Here is a 14859-nt window from a genome sequence, read left to right on the forward strand (position 1 = left end):
AAGTCTGGGGCAGACCCCAGGGGCCACTGTGACAGCTGCTGCACCTCCCTCCTGCATGTCAGCTGGCAGTGCCAGGCCCGCTGGCGAGGTGCCTCAGCCCTCCTGCCACCTTGCACTGTTGGGCCTCACTGAACAGAGTTCGTCCTGTCACCACCCTGCCTCCATCCCAGCAGGTGGCAGAGCCTTTGAGAAGAGTGACCCTGGACAGGCAGGTGACAGTTTTGTCACAAAGGCCCCCCGCCAAGAGAGCAGGGGATGCTGACCTCCAGGCCGGCAGGAGGGAAGGGGCTGGGTGGTTTCCTTCCTGGGGGTTTTAGAGTTCCCTCTCAGCTCTGCAAACATCACATCATCAGCATTGCCTTCAGATGCTCAGAGGTAATTATGATGGATTATTTAACTCATCTTCCATTACATGGAAGAAAACCTATTAATGTGGAGGATGGTGACCAGCCCCATGCAGGGGATTAGGTGAAAAGGAAGTGGAATGACACCACAGCTGCCAGCATTTCTTCTCATGAGGAAGGTCCTTCTTCCAGAAGAGAAGTCTGGACCAGAAAGACCAAGGTCAAGGTGCCCCTGTGATGGCCAAGTGCTCTGAGGGTCCTGGTTCTTGCCAGTGGAGGCAGGAGGAAGAGGCATAAGGAAGGAGTGATTTGTTCTGCCAGATGGGAGGAAGCACAAGGGACAAACTCTCAGGGGGGCAGACGACAGCCGAAGCCCACGGGAAGGATTCTGCACCCTTGTGGGCCAGAGGGGCTGACACTGGGCTTGAAGAGAGCGTTGTCCCCTGCACGGGTTCCTCCAAGCACCAGATGCCTCGATGTCCCCCAGGGATGCTGAAGGCACAGGTGTGCATTCTGCAGGGACCGGGGACCAGGTTCCCTAGAGCTGCTCTAGGACTCACTGCTGGGACATGGGGGAGAGAGAAGAGAAGAGGATGGGAAGGCAGCTCACCATCATCAGTGTACTTCATACACTGACCTTCCAGGGAAAGCGTGGCACTCTTCACAAGTGTGACACTTCTAGAAGTTTGTTTCAGAATAATCATGCCTTAACTCAGGTATGAGACCAACTACAAAGACTCTGTGTGTGTGTGATTTGATAAACTAGGAAGTGATGTCTGTCAGTAGATTAATTTTAACCCAGCCACTCAAGTGAAAGTGAAGTCACTCAGTCGTGTCCGACTCTTTGCGACCCCGTGGACTGTAGCCCACCAGGCTCCTCCATCCATGGGATTCTCCAGGCAAGAGTACTGGAGTGGGTTGCCATTTCCTTCTCCAGGGGATCTTCCCGATCCAGGAATCGAACCCAGGTCTCCTGCACTGCAGGCAGACGCTTTAACCTCCGAGCCACCATGGAAGACATTCAAGGGCACCTGCTAAAAACACACAGCCATACCTACCACTAAGAGAGATGCCAGTAGGTAGAGGGTTTCAGCCTAGAGGTACTGTAGTCCCTCAGGCTCAGCCAGCCTGCAATAAACATCTATGCAGCACCCACTCGGCAAGCACCCTGCTGGGAACCTGACAGGAAGGACGCTCAGCCCCACTCTCGGGTGACAGAGATCCCCAAGGCCACCCAGACAGCTCACTGACTTGCTGCGGTGACATTAGAGAGGTATAGCTCATATCTCTGGCTCTAGGACCCACCCAACTGTGGAGTTTTTCAGGCTATAGTCTGAGCATAGCACTGGTTTCTCTTCCTAGCTATTCAGCGTAGAGATGCCCAGAAGGGTAACGTTTCTAGCTGTCTGGGCACTGCTACAGTACTTTTCTCCACCATCAGGTGTGAGACAAAGTCTCAGGGGGGATATTGCAGGAATCCAGACACTGATGAATATTGAGTATTGTCAATCATAGAATCTTTGGAATCATGTTGTGGGAGGAATCCCCTTGAAGTGACAGGTTTATGACTGAGACGTCACGTAGTGGCTGTGAATTTCATAATGCCCCCTCTCAAACAGGTTGATAATATATAAAACATACTGGAGTTGTTTTGAAGATCCAACATTATATATATATATATATATATGTGTGTGTGTGTGTGTGTAAACCACTCAGAATATTATTGTTACCATTAAACAAGACTTTATGGAGTGTTGTGAGTTGAGTTTGCCCTCCCAACCCCAAAAACAATACATTCAACTTCTAAATTCCTGTATCAGTACATGTGACCTTATTTGGAAATCTGGTCTTTGGGGATGGAACTGTAACAGAACCAGCTCTAATCTGGCCCTATCCTGTTTCTAACAAGATACTGAGTCATTTTTCAGAGGCAATAGGAACAAAACTGCAAGTCATACAGCTGAAGTGTATGCAGAGAATTTATTGATCTCAAATAACACCCGGAACCAAAGTTTCTCCATCCCACAGAACCAAAGGACCAGGACATGATGGTACCCGAATGCTGAATCCCTTTCAGAAGCTAAAGGTTCACTGTCCATGAAGACCAGTTCTGCTGCTCCTTTACCATATCATAAACAGCCGCGTTCCCAAACCATCCAATGAAAACCTGCCGCACCAGTGGTCCATGTGCCAACCCTCCTCCCCTAATTTGTAAACCTATGACCCAACCCTGGATTGATCAGGGAGACAGATCTGAGCCCTGTCTCTTTGCTGGTTGACCTCATGATAAAGCTTTTCCTGTTCTCAAATGCTAGTGCCATACTGTCAGCTTCTATGCACGTCAGCCCTTTGCTGGGTAACAGAAAGTAGAAGGTGAGGTCATACTGGATTAGAGCAGGCCCTAAATCCAGTCACTGGTGTCCTTACAGGAAGGCCATGTGAAAATAGAGATGGGAGAGGGCACGTGAAGTGAAGACAGAGACAGCAGAGGGAGTGACGCATTTGCAAGCCAAGGAATGGCAAGGGTTGACAGCGGCCACCAGAGATGAGGAGAGAGGTCTCGCTCACATTCCTCTCTGGAGGTTCTGGAGGGAACATGACCCAGCCAACACCTTGATTTTGGACTTTCAGCCTCCACAACTGGGAGAGAAAAAAATGCTTGCTTTTTCAGATCAGTACAGTAGCTCAGTGATGTCTGACTCTTTGCAACCCCATGGACTGCAGCATGCCAGGCTTCCCTGTCCATCACCAACTCCCAGAGCGTGCTCAAACTTATGTCCATCAAGTCAGTGATGCCATCCAATCATCTCATCCTCTGTCATCCTCTTCTCCTCCTGACTTTAATCTTTCCCAGCATCAGGGTCTTTTCCAATGAGTCAGTTCTTTGCATCAGGTGGCCAAAGTATTGGAGTTTCAGCTTCAACATCAGTCTTTCCAATGAATTTTCAGGACTAATTTCCTTTAGGACTGACTGGTTTGGTCTCCTTGCAGTCCAAGGGACTCTGAAGAGTCTTCTCCAACACCACAGTTCAAAAGCATCAATTCTTCAGTGCTCAGCTTTCTGTATAGTCCAACTCTTATATCCGTACATGACTATTGGAAAAACCATAGCTTTGACTAGACAGACCTTTGTTGGCAAAGTAAATGTCTCTAATTTTTAATACGCTGTCTAGGTTGGTCATAGCTTTTCTTCCAAGGAGCAAGCGTCTTTTAATTTAATGGCTGCAGTCACCATCTGCAGTGACTTGGGAGCCCCCCAAAGTTAAAAGCCTGTCATTGTTTCCATTGTTTCTCCATCTATTTGCCATGGAGTGATGGGATCGGATGCCATGATCTTAGTTTTTTGAATGTTGAGTTTTAAGCCAAATTTTTCACTCTCCTCTTTCACTTTCATCAAGAGGCTCTTTAGTTCTTCACTTTCTGCCATAAGGGTGGTGTCATCTGCATATCTGAGCTTATTGATATTTCTCCCAGCAATCTTGATTCCAGCTTGTGCTTCCTCCAGCCCAGTGTTTCTCATGATGTACTCTGCATATAAGACAATATACAGCCTTGACATACTCCTTTCCCGATTTGGAACCAGTCTCTTGTTGCATGTCCAGTTTTAACTTCTGCTTGTTGACCTGTATACAGATTCCTCAGGAAGCAGGTCAGGTGATCTGGTATTCCCATCTCTTTCAGAATTTTCCACAGTTTATTGTGATCCACATAGTCAAAGGCTTTGGCATAGTCAGTAAAGCAGAGTAGATGTTTTTCTCGAACTCTCTTGCTTTTTTGATGATCCAGCGGATGTTGGCAATTTGATCTCTGGTTCCTTTGCCTTTTCTAAATCCAGCTTGAACATCTGGAAGTTCACAGTTGACATACCGCTGAAGCCCGGCTTGGAGAATTTTGAGCATTACTTTGCTAGTGTGTGAGAGGAGTGCAATCTTGTGGTAGTCTGAACATTCTTTGCCATTGTCCTTCTTTGGGACTGGAATGAAAATGGACCTTTTCCAGTCCTGTGGCATTGCCGAGTTTTCCAGATTTGCTAGCATATTGAGTGTAGCACTTTAACACCATCATCTTTTAGGATTTGAAATAGCTCAACTGGAATTCCATCACCTTCACTAGCTTTGTTTGTAGTGATGCTTCCTAAGGTCCACTTGACTTCGCATTCCAGGATGTATGTCTCTAGATGAGTGATCACACCATTGTGGTTATCTGGGTCATGAAGATCTTTTCTGTATAGTTCTGTGTACTCTTGCCACCTCTTCTTAATACCGAATTTGTGGTATTTTGTTATAACAGCCCAAGGAAATGGATACACTGAGTATATGTCATTTTATCAGGCACTAGTTAAAAATATTGCTGTTAAATTCCCAGGTCCACCATGGGCTACTACTGAGGGGGTGATAGTAGTGGGATTTGGGGGTGAGGGAACTTTCTAACATTAAGGTGGAAGCCCAGCGGATAAACCACAGGGCCTTCTGTAATATCTCCTCAGTGCTGTTGATCAGTCTACTTCCTGGAGGACTGCCCTTTGCCTAGCAACATGAGCGCTGTGGGGTGGGGCCTTCAAGGACAGATCCTTGGTGCTTCCACTGATGTGGTACTGAGGACCACAGTCAGAAGGCAGCTCTGATGATGACGGTGACACGCCCCAGGGAGAACCCACCCTCACTCTGCCAGCAGTGTGCCAGACCCAGGCAGTCAGTCCAGGCCTGGGTAGCTACATCTTAATTACATAGCACTAGCTGAAGGCCATGTCAATGTCTTTTCCTGACATACCCAGTAAACCTAGCATGTGCTTCTAGGATCACTCTGGGGAAGGTCATTACTATTATTATTTTAAAATGCCAATAGGTGATCCAATTTCTTCAAAATCTCTGGGAGTGGTGCCCAAGTACTGGTGATTCTAATGAGCAGTCACTGAGCACACACACTGGTCTGCAGCCGTGGTTCTCAAATTTGAATGTGCATCAGAATCAGTCCTGTTAAAACACACATCACATGGCCCTAACCTGGACTTCGAATGTACTAGCTCTAGGGTTGGCTTTGAGAATTTACAATGTGGCTCCTACACTTTAAGAATCACTAGCATAGACCAATCAAGCATAAGTCATGGATTGAGTGAAGTCTCATCTCAAATACCAACTCTGGTCATTGTTAACAGCTGGGTTGAGAAGGATTCTAAGGCTTCATCTGGACTCAGCAAGGAAAAGTGCCATGACTGCTGAGCGATGCCTGCCACAAGTGAGGGAATGGTAGCCTATATATGGCAAGTATTTGCCTCACTGCACGGAACCACAAAAGATCTTAAAATGGTGGGGGGAAGGGCAATGAGCTGGTTTCATAAAAGTTTCCATTAAGTATTTTTAAGGCCCAAGGGAAACAGAGGGTTAACTGAGGTCAAGTTTACATTGTATCGAGCAAGCAGCCCTCTGGAGCGGCAAGTGGAGCGCTGCCAGCATCAGTGACTGTCCTGAACCTGTCGCTGAGCAGCCTTGATGAGGCATCTGTCCAGAAGGGGCTCCTTGCAGCCCTCGGTAGACAGTTCAGACACCAATGTCCCTGCCCTCAGGGCACATCCATGGGATGCGCTCTCCTGCTCTCCAGCTCCTGTCCACTCCACTGTGCCCAGAGACCTAACATGACTCTAAGTGTTAAACTAAGAAGGTAGTTTAGAATGAACGTCTCTATTTAAAGCACTCTGAAAGTACACTGACCCATTTTTCCCAACCTAATCAGCAAAGTGATTTTTTCTCCAGATAAGACCCATATCAGCCTAGAAGGAAAAGAAGTTTACGTTGAAAAGGTTATCTTTCTCTTAGTGTTACCGGCTTCTAACAGCCAGTGGAAATGGCTTCTGGCTGCTGGACTGCAACTGAGTCTATATTATAAAGAGGCCATTCCTAGTTCCCTAGGATGCCAGGAATTTGCATGAAAACACTCTCTCCATCTCTCCATCTTCTGAGAGAGTTCATCTGGCCCCACTGCTTATTTCTTTCCAGAAGCCACAATCTTGATGGTGACACTGTAATTTATTACCATGCTACGGATTATGGTGCAACATACAGAGAATTAGAACTTTAGGTGGGAAACCGGCTGCAGGAACAGGTGAGCTTTTGGAGAGGATGGTCTTATTTGTCATGCAAATTGCACACAGAACAGAGAAAAGGGCTGGGAGAAAAGACAACCCAAAGAGACACACTGCGTTGGCTGCAGACAAAATTGTTTCTAAATAGAATGTTTTTCAAAGCTTTTCTTGAAGCATTAGCTGCTCCTCCGAAATGAATGACACAATGTATTTCGTACTAGTAATAAAATATGTGATTTGAATAACTACAAATGGAGAGATTTACAGTCGGTGGGGTCCTGGCTGCCTCTCCCCTGAGCTTTGTGAGCATTGAAACCCTTCTGTGAGATGCTGCGAAAGGTAATTGCAGCCCAAACATCATTTTCCAGCAGCGAGAGAAAGGCCTATTTGGACATAAATTAACTAAAAATATGCGGATGATAGTGTGTGTTTCATGTGTGAAGAACAGAAAGGCCATTTGGTGACGTTTCCCAGCTGGAAAACACACACACACACCCTGTTTTCAACCATACAGGCGTTGTTTCTCTGTACTATACTGTCAGGGTAAACAGCTGTCCTTTACTATCCACCCCCAAAATAGCCCCTGATGGCTGAGATGTGGGCATTTAGTTGATATATATCACAGATTTCTCGAGTTTATAATTTAAAAGAAAAAGTAGAGAGACAAGGGCTAAAAATTCACTGGCTGCCTTCATTCATTGGACAAGCAGGGTGTCTGTACCCTCTCTGGGCAAGGGCAGGGGCGGTAGAGGGGCAGAGAACGATACCACTTCTGCCCTGAGGAGGGCGCTTTGCGCGGAGTCCAGCAGCGGTAATCAGCAGGGATGGTGGGGCTTGGTCTCTCCTCGTGCAACCCCCAAGCCTGGCCTCGCTCTCAGTGCTCCTGAAAAGTCTGCCCCTAGAGAGCATTTGGATTAACTGGTCTAATCTGCTTCAGCTTCTCCACACTGTGCCTACCCAGAGGCGAACTGCTGGTCACCCAGGGAGGGACCTAGTACCCCTTAAGGACCTGCTGAGCAAGGATGTGTCTGCCCAGCTGTGAAACAAAAACACCCCCCCCCGCTCCCCAAGAGGGTCGGGTGGGAGAGTGAGCTTCTTTGCCCTCCATCCAGGGATGAGCAGGGCTTAGGAGGAGGCTAGCCAGTCATCCCGATCTCTACCCTTCCCTTCCTGGGCTGATCCAGTGCGCAGGGTAGGAACTGAGCTTTTTCCTGGAGCCGCCATCATCACAGATTCACTGCTGCCGGTCAGCCTCAGCCCCCACCCTTAGAAACCACAGTTCTCTACTTTTCTAGTCAACCTGCTTGCCTTGCCCTGGACCAGGTCTCGGTGGCTCCTGTCTCTGCCAACAGGCTGTGATGGTGCCCCACTTTGCCCCAAAGGTCTCCCCTGTGACCTTCAGGTAACCACACCTCTCCCCTTCTAGTCCTGCCTCTGTCTGCGAGCTTCCTGCTGCTCTTAGGCGCGGCTGCACCTCCGGTGGCAACCTGGCGAGGCCTCAGACAGTGAGCGGTGAGGGCAGGGGCCGCAGGGCGGGCGGCTCCCCCGTCTACGCGGCCATCCTGGGGACCTCTGTCCCGCTCTGGCAAGCCTGTTTATTCCTCGACCTCACTGAGCTGACTAAGGCCTTCCATGTTTTCCTTCCTCTCTGTAAGCATCGACAGACGGTGGCAACTCATTTTCACAGGTATACTAGGTCTTTTCCTTATTCACAGGGTAATATGCTGCCTCACCAATGTCCACTAGCCACGCCTCTAGCCTCTCTTCCTGTTCCCACCCTCCAGCAGCTATTTTAAAATAATCAGTCACATTAAATAGCTGAAGTTCCCCTGGCCTTCTGAACTGCCCTCCCTTCTTGGCACGGCTTCTTCCTCAAACAATCCCAGCAGTTATAACCAAGTCACTTAACCACTCTGTCTTACCGTCTCCACCTGCCAATAGGGATAATAATGCTTAATTATCTCAGAGGGGCGCAGGAGGCGCTGCTGGCTGCTGCTGGCAGCGTGTGAGATGTGTGAGCGAGGCTGCTCTGCCTGCCTCCTGGCGGGAGCCTTGTTCTCCAGGCCGCCTGTCCTCTCTGGCAGCAGTGAAGGAGGGCAGGGCCAGCCCCAAAGACCATTCCGGGAGGCCAGCTCCTCCAGAGCCCCTTCTTAATCAGTTACATGAACCAAGGGAGGCAAGGATGGTGGCCAGGGGTCCACACTTGATAGAAGGTGGAGGGAGCACTTGAAAGCAGCTTCAGTTCCTAATCCCACGCTGCCTTTTCCTCATAGCAGATAATAAGAAAGAATGGGGACAAATGTCCCTGAATACGGAGGCCAGGAACATCTTGTCTATCCAAAAAGGGAAAAAAAAGAATTGATTTCTGTTTCACTTTTACAGAGCACGGAGCCACTAGCTTCATCATCACCTCTAGACTGTCCGAGTCCCAGTGAGTTCAGGCCTACAAAAGACCATGTGAGTCTGCCGCATTTTTGATGTTTGGGGAGCCTTTGTTGCGATATAAGAATACTAAAGTGTACCTCAAAGTAAAACGAGGAAAAAAAAATATGTGTTGCTTTCTTTTTCAAATAAAGCATTAACAAGCGCAGTGTACTGAGCAGGCATAAACTAAGAAGATTGGTGATGGTCCCCACATAAGGAGGAGGATGGGGAGGTGGGAGGAATCTCACAAACTGTGGCAGGAGTGTATACAATGGCAAAAAAAGTTTTAGGAAGTGAACTTTTTTCCCACCCAAACTTGAAATATGCAGTTCTTAACATCACCATGAGGGGCAGCTGAACATCATGTGCTCAAATGTGGTACCCTGAGAAGGACACACCATCATTTATGTAATGCATAAAGCATAGCCTAGTTCTAAGCATGAGGAGAGATCAGACAAACCCCAAAAGAGGAAGCTTCTATTCAAAGTAGGGGCAGTATTCTTTAACAATGACAATACCATAAAAAACAAAGAAAGGCTGTAAAAGTGTTCCAGATTAAAAGAGACTTTATCAACATGACAATGAAATGCAATATCTGATCCTGAACTAGATATTGCACTAGAAGGAAAAAGTGCTAAAAAGGACATTGAGGGTCAGTTAACAGTATTAGAATACAGACAGTAGATTTAATAAAAGTATTTTACCCATGTTAAATTACTGAAGTTGACAACTGTACTATTACAGTTATTAACCGAATATCCCTATTCTTAGGAAATTCAGAAATATATACTGAAGTATGTGGGATACTTCATGGGAATAAAAGCCATGATATCTGCAGCAGGCCTTCCGAGAGTTTAGATAAAAACTTTTTTGGTGGGGAGCAGACAAATAATAAAGAAGTGGGGTGAAATGATAAGAACAAGTGAAAAATCTGGGCAGAGGTTATATGGATATTATTTGTATTATCTTTGGAACTTTCCTTTAAGCTTGACATTACTTTAAAAATTAAAAAGGTGCAAATTCTTTGGCTCAGCAATTATTTTTCTTGAAGTTAATTGTACAGAACTAGCTATACAGGTATGCAGAGTCATCTATATAAGAATATTCACTGAAGCACGGTTTGAAATAATACAACATCAGAAGCTGCCTAGATAGCCATCAAAGAGAGTTTGTTAAAAAAAGGAAAGTTTGTTAGTTTCTACAGCTCATTCATACACAGGATGCCTGAGAAAAATATCTGAGAAACCTACAGGGGTAGCAGCAACAGGTTTCCAAAAGCAGGAAGTAATGTACTAAGCAGGGAAAAGTTCATATCTATGATACATTGTCAAGTGACAAAGCAAGGCAATGAATGGATTGGTTTGTATATTGAGACTATTCTTGAGACCATAAAAAATATAAACACACACACACATACAAGCTGGGAAGGAAACACACCAAAATACTCATGACAGTGACTTCTAGAGATTGGGCAGGGAGAGTCTCTTTCACTTTTTACTTTAAACACAATTTTAATTTATTTTTTAAGCATTGCTTTTAAAAATAAACCATAATATTTTAAAAACACAGCATTACTAGGGACTTCTTTGGGTCCCTTTGTTCAGATGAGCTGAAGTTTCAAGTTGGACCCATGAGGCCCTTCTTCTGGTCCTCCCTGGGTGTGGAGGGAGGGAGTGGGGTGAGGACAGGCCTAAGTCTGGTGAGTGGGGCCTGTGATAACAGCCCCTAAGATCCACAGGGGGAAGGGTCAAGTCTGGGTTGGAACAGCAGGAACTGAAGGGCGTCTTCCTCCTGCTGTGAAGAGCCCAGCTGCCTTGGGACAGCCATCTCACTCCCTGGGTTTATGGGTTTCTACTCTGCTCAACACTGACCAGTCTCCTACTTGGTATTTCAGATCTCTAGGAAGCATGGGTGTCACTCATTAATTAATTTCTTAATTCACTCCACAGTTACTGAGCAGCACACGAAAGCGGAGGTAAACGAGGAAGCCAGGCCAGCTGCTGCAAGAGACAGACGCAGGGCTGGGTGAGACCACGAGGCCTGTGGCAGAGGCCTTGACGGGCCACTGAGCCACCTGGAGGAGGGCAGTGATGTGAAAGCAGGTATGGGCTGTGCCAGCAGTGTCGAGAGCACGGTGAGAGCTAGGCTGTAGGCTGAGCTGCCCACGGTTGTTCCCAAGCTCTCATGGTCTTTCTTGGCCTTGGATTCTGCTGTCCAACGAGGCTTGCATACAGAACTTGCTTGGGGTGTACTGGGACCCCAGCCTGATTTAGACTTTAGTAAATGTTGCTTGCATCTTATCTGTTCTTTCTCTTGATTAATCTCTCTATTTTCTGATCTACTTTAGGATTTATAGTTTTCCCATTTTTTAGAAAACTGACTCCTGGAGAGCCTCACACATTCCCAGGCTCAGCTTTCTCCCAACTTGCTGGGTCTAAACCCCTAGTCTGCCTCCCTGCCTATCCTGCTTGAGCCCATAGGAGCCCAGGGCTGGGTGGTTTGGGACCACCCGGGCACTTCACAGTAGAAAGGAGAAACCCATCAGTGTCTGTACCTCCAGCCCTGAACTTGACCTTTTCGCTGTGGCACTTAGTGGCTGTTGCCACTTGGGGCCTTCCTAATCTCACCAGAGCCTTGAAACTCTGTCTGGAATTGCAAGGCCAATTCCATTCCAAATTTTCTGTGAGAGTCATGGGAACATTCCCTGCTGAAGTCCAAGCCTCTTTCTCTTCAGAGAGTTCAGAAACCCATTTTATTTGGATCTGGTAAACTGTGAGCCCCTCCAAAACAATTCCTAGTCCCACCAGATCCATAGTCTCCTGAGATCTGGGAACCCACTGTTTTGTAGGAGCCCAAAAAGTTCAGGAGACAGTCTTCAACCACAAGACAAGACAAACTCTGGCAACTTCCCAAGACCTGTGGCCTCTGACCATGGTAAGTAGAGCCTGCTTATCTGGGCTTGGTGGACAGCTTCCCAGTGGTTCTACATCCTGTAGGAAACATTTCAGTATCTCTGGAGGCCTCGCAGACTTTCACATTTCTGGGCCGTCCAGTGCTGTGTTTTACTACCTGGGGCAAAGGATGGGTAAGGTCAGAACAGGGCAGGGTGGAGTTGGGGAAGGGAGGGCATCCTAGCTCTGGAACAAAGTAGGCATGAGGCAGAGAACAGGAATTAATGAGCCAGCATATCTGTGGGACAGATTGGAGTTTGTCTGCTTCCCCCCTCTTCTCCCCTCCCCTCAAGTAAACCAAGTAGGTCAAAAGTGTGGGCACCTTTGAAAGGTCATAGCCTAAAACAGGAATTGGGGACAGATGGAATGTTAATGTTTCTGGCCAAAGATCATTCCAAAGGTTCTCAGGCAAAAATCAGAGAGTGTGATCTTTAGAATGTTATTAGGTTGAGTTTCCAAGCACAACAAAAGAACATCTGATTGGTTTATGGAACTAGCATTGAAAATATTCCCTTTGTCAATGACAAGTGCTGGCCTGGTGACTAGAGTTGGAAAAGGTAATTTTGCAGCTGTGGTAGTACAGGTAGGTTCAGATAAAAATCATCAATGAACGCTAAAGCTGAGGAAGAGAGAGTGAAGATTTTGATGAAGAACAGTGTATTTTCATAGCCTCACTGTCTTCCCACAGACTGCTTATCAGTTACAAGAGAAAAAATATGTAACATATATTGCATGTAAATATACATTGGAGAAGTCGGAGAAAACCTTGACTGGGTGATCAAATCATAAGTCCAGTGTGATGGGGCACGTAGACATGATGTGGCTTGAGATATGATACTTTAGGAAGGACACACGTCACTTCCATAGACTGTGGCCAAGAATGTGGCAACTGAATCTAATTATGATGAATACCAGAAAAACCCAAAGAGATAACGTTCTCTTAACGAAAACAAAACTGGCTGTACTATTTTTAAAAAAGTCAATGTCATCAAAGACAAAGAAAGACAATGGAAATATTCCAGACTGAAGGAGACTGACGAGATATGAGGACTAAGCCCTGACTCTGGACTGCAAGTCCTGGAAGGCAGTCAGTCTTCATAGAGACTGATTTGAAGAAAATTGAAAATCTTATCCATAGTGTAGGTGTCTTCATCAAATTTGAGGTGGTGGCGGGGGTGGAGGGGGCATGGATTTTAGCCAAATAAAAAGCTCTCTGAAATATCCTTTTCAAATGATCAAGTATCCATAGAAATTCTCTGACCAAGTAATGGAATTTCCTTTTGAAATTGTTCCTACAGAGAAGCCAGTGATGAGTGCCTCCAAGCATTTTTATCATGACTTCAAATGTAGACAGTGAAGAAAATACAACATGGACAATATCCTAGCTTTGATGCTCCCAAAATGTAATAAAACTTCCCTGAATCTTCCTTAAAGACTAATAGTGGGCATGATCTGAAGAGTCTCTTTCAGGCCTGAAAAAATATTGATATGATTGGTGAATAAAAATATGGAACACATAAAATGACCATTGTCATCAAATGGATGATCTATTGTCTTCAGGTACTATACTTGTAGTGGCCAATCCCTTGTCTGAAAGGAAACCCTGGTAAGAGTTCAATCTAAAATAGAGTAGACCAGGTGTGTGGTTGAAGCTGGGTGGTAGTCTAAACCTGGCTAGGTTTCCCCATCTCCCTGGCAGGGCCCCAACCCAGTTCCTATAAATTCTAGGAGCTGACATGGAGCTGGCATATTGGTCATGTGAGTTGAAAGGCATTCTAGTGACTCACATTTTTTTCTTTCCTTTGATTCACATGTATATTCTAACATAATTGCTTCAATTTTGATCTTATTAAGAATGGTAAAAACATTATTTGTCACAAATGGTTAGGCCCAGTGATGGTTCAGCTATTTATTAAGCCTAGAGGAAGCATATGCTTCCTGTAGGTGACTGAATGGACTCTAATATCTTAATGCAGGCTTTTTTTTTTTTTCTATAATGCCCTATATAGTTTTTGAAAAAACCTTACACTCTGCAAAATTGCACAATAAAATCAAAAAATGGGCCAAAGAACTAAATAGACATTTCTCCAAAGAAGACATACGGATGGCTAACAAACACATGAAAAGATGCTCAACATCACTCATTATTAGAGAAATGCAAATCAAAACCACAATAAGGTACCACTTCACACCAGTCAGAATGGCTGCGATCCAAAAATCTGCAAGCAATAAATGCTGGAGAGGGTGTGGAGAAAAGGGAACCCTCCTACACTGTTGGTGGGAATGCAAACTAGTACAGCCACTATGGAGAACAGTGTGGAGATTCCTTAAAAAATTGCAAATAGAACTACCTTATGACCCAGCAATCCCACTTCTGGGCATACACACCGAGGAAACCAGAATTGAAAGAGACACATGTACCCCAATGTTCATCGCAGCACTGTTTATAATAGCTAAGACATGGAAACAACCTAGATGTCCATCAGCAGATGAATGGATAAGAAAGCTGTGGTACATATACACAATGGAGTATTACTCAGCCGTAAAAAAGAATTCATTTGAATCAGTTCTGATGAGATGGATGAAACTGGAGCCGATTATACAGAGTGAAGTAAGCCAGAAAGAAAAACACCAATACAGTATACTAACACATATATATGGAATTTAGGAAGATGGCAATGACGACCCTGTATGCAAGACAGGGAAAGAGACACAGATGTGTATAATGGACTTTTGGACTCAGAGAGAGGGAGAGGGTGGGATGATTTGGGAGAATGACATTCTAACATGTATACTATCATGTAAGAATTGAATCGCCAGTCTATGTCTGATGCAGGATACAGCATGCTTGGGGCTGGTGCATGGGGATAACCCAGAGACATGTTATGGGGAGGGAGGTGGGAGGGGGGTTCATGTTTGGGAACGCATGTAAGAATTAAAGATTTTAAAATTTAAAAAATAAAAAAATAATAATAATAAAACAAAAAAAATAAAACAAAAAATACTATGGGGAAAAATTGCATTTGGAGAAGACAACTCATAATATAACAAAAACAAAACA

At 45.6% G+C, this 14859-nt stretch overlaps 1 protein-coding gene across 2 annotated transcripts in view; it reads right to left on the bottom strand.

The window, feature by feature from the left end:
* The window catches only part of EPHB1 (EPH receptor B1), a 453923-nt gene that overhangs the window by 16391 nt on the left and 422673 nt on the right, over nucleotides 1–14859 (bottom strand). The gene's annotated exons all lie outside the window — the stretch shown is intronic.

Source organism: Capra hircus, chromosome 1 (assembly GCF_001704415.2).
Source record: "Capra hircus breed San Clemente chromosome 1, ASM170441v1, whole genome shotgun sequence".
Classification (NCBI taxonomy): Eukaryota; Metazoa; Chordata; class Mammalia; order Artiodactyla; family Bovidae; genus Capra; species Capra hircus.